This window comes from Petaurus breviceps, unplaced genomic scaffold (genome assembly GCF_028583685.1).
Source record: "Petaurus breviceps papuanus isolate PSGF00001 unplaced genomic scaffold, PetGlider_PUasm1.0 186, whole genome shotgun sequence".
NCBI classification, from domain to species: domain Eukaryota; kingdom Metazoa; phylum Chordata; class Mammalia; order Diprotodontia; family Petauridae; genus Petaurus; species Petaurus breviceps.
In genome coordinates, this window is record NW_027185798.1 from 22,405,232 (window position 1) to 22,407,611 (window position 2,380).

General features: G+C 50.2%; 1 protein-coding gene across 1 annotated transcript in view; it reads right to left on the bottom strand.

The window, feature by feature from the left end:
* The window catches only part of SLC13A2 (solute carrier family 13 member 2), a 43,164-nt gene that overhangs the window by 22,661 nt on the left and 18,123 nt on the right, over positions 1-2,380 (bottom strand). The gene's annotated exons all lie outside the window — the stretch shown is intronic.

Here is a 2,380-nt window from a genome sequence, read left to right on the forward strand (position 1 = left end):
TCCATCCACCCACCCACCCACCCATCCATCCATCCATCCATCCGTCTGTCCATTTGTCTGTCTGTTCGTCCATCTACCCACCCACCCATCCATCCATCCATCCATCCATCCATCCATCCATCCATCCGTTCATCTGTCTGTCCATCCATCCACCCACCCACCCACTCATTCATCCATCCATCCATCCATCCATCCATCCATCCATCCATCCATCCATCCATCCATCCATCCATCTATCCATCCATCCCTCCATCATTCATCTAACCATCTATCAGTACACCATCATTTATGAGACATCTATGTACCAGGCACTAGAGCCACAAACACATGATAGTCTCTGCTTTCAAGGAATTTTTATTCCAGCTTTTCCCCAGGGAACACAGTGTGGAGGTCTGGCTCAGAGGCTAGGCTGGGACAAAGTGAGGTTTGGGGGATTGGACTCCTCCACTAGCAGAGCTATAGGCCAACTTCTCTGTTGTCCTAAGGGGGAACCGAGGCTCTATTATGACATTCTAATGGAGGAAGGTGTTCCTTTTCCAGCTGAATGTGTTATTCAGTGGTGATTGATATTCATCAGTTTGGTTTGACTTCTCAGGAAAGAAGGATCCCAGGCAGGGAGGATGAGAGCAAGGCTGAAGGGTGCAGAGAGCAGGGGTCATATTCTGAGAAGGGGCAGCAGCTGGAAGATTGCCTCAGGGAAAGAAATCTAGGGACAAGGGGCATCTTGAGGGCAGAAGGCAGGGGCAGGGAGCTCTTTGGGGCAAGAAGACTAGAACTGAGGCTGGGTGGGGTGGGGTCAGGAGATTAGGGAGGGTCAGAGCTACTGAGGGTTTGGGAGGGGGGAGTATCAAGAAACTGAAGAGCTCTAAGGCTACGCACAGTTTAAGGTCATTTGGGGAGGGATAGCTGGAAAGTATTAGAAAGAGTATTGGGCAAGTAGATGGAGCAGTGGATAGACTACTAGCTCTGAAGCCAGAAGCTAAATTCAAGCCCAGCCTTAGACACTTCCTAATTGTGTGACCCTGAGTAAGTCACTTAACTCTGTTTGCCTCAATTCCTCATCTGTAAAATGAGCTGGAGAAGGAAATGGCAAACCAGTCTAAGATCTTTGCCAAGAAAACCCCAGACTAAATTGATGAAATGAGAACAGTTGGCACCCCCTGCCACCCTGGGGTGTAGGTCACACTTTCCAAAGTTTTTGTCCCCAGGACACAACTTATAGCCATAGTCCAGGAGCATCTGACAGGGTGGGAGGGGTCTGGCAGCAATGGGAAGGGGAGGAGTGAGGAAAGGCCAGGTAAAAAGCCTAAAGGATGGGGGTTGGGGGGTGGGGGAGGACTGATTCCTCAGCAGATGGGACCTCTTGTCCAGTTTAGGCAGTGTTTCTGTGGCAGTGGGTAGTTGTGGGTGGGGAGAAGAAAAATCTTGAATGCTTTTAAGCTTCTAATCCTGTGAGAGAATTGCTGCCCAGTAGGGACTCAGTCCCCTCCTTGCCGGGCCATTTTTTGGCAGAAGAAAAGTACAATTTGTCCCCCTGCCAAACCACCTGAACCTCCTGCTGGACAATAGAGCTGGGGCGGGGCTGGGGGATTGAGGGCAAAGTGGAGCTGCCTGGCCTTGGCTGAGCCCCCAAGTGTCCCCTCCCTAGCCTGAGAAGGTGCCCACTCACCAGCTTCCTCCTCTGTCTCCTCCCCCCATGTGCCCATTGTCCTCTAGGGAAGACCTTGGGGATGGCTCTGCCTTGAACCTAGCCCTCTTCTCCCTCTTCCCGCCCCCTCCCAACTCTTGTCTTTGTCTTCTCTCCACAGGTTGTGAGGTATTCTGCTGATCCCATGGTCCCTCTCCCTCTAATTGCCTTTGCAATGATTGAACAGCTCAGTTACTCATAGGCCCAGTACTATCAACTCTCCTGGCCAAGTGCAGGCAGAGTAGCAGGGCCCCCGTGGACTCTGTGACCAGACCTTCCCCTCTCCCTGCTCTGCTTCTCCTGAGGAAGTCTGGTCAAGGTTTCAGCTTCCCATGGGAAGAAGGGGAAAGGGAAGGAGGCAAAGGGGGACTGGAGACTCCTCTTCTTCCTTCCAGGAGAAAAATTACTTTGCCCCTGTGAACATCAGTTTGCTCAACAGAAAATGGTAGTTCTCCCTACATTTTTACCCTTCTTCCTACCCCCAAGATTACACACCTGGGAGATGAGACTTAAGTATGAAAAGGCCTTATGGTCCCCTTTATGTATGGTCTCCCCCTATTTCAGTGAAAGCTCCTTGATGACAGGAACAGTCTGACCTGCTTGTAGTATGTATTCCTAGCTTATTCAATATTCTATCTATCTATCTATCTATCTATCTATCTATCTATCTATCTATCTATCTATCTATCTATC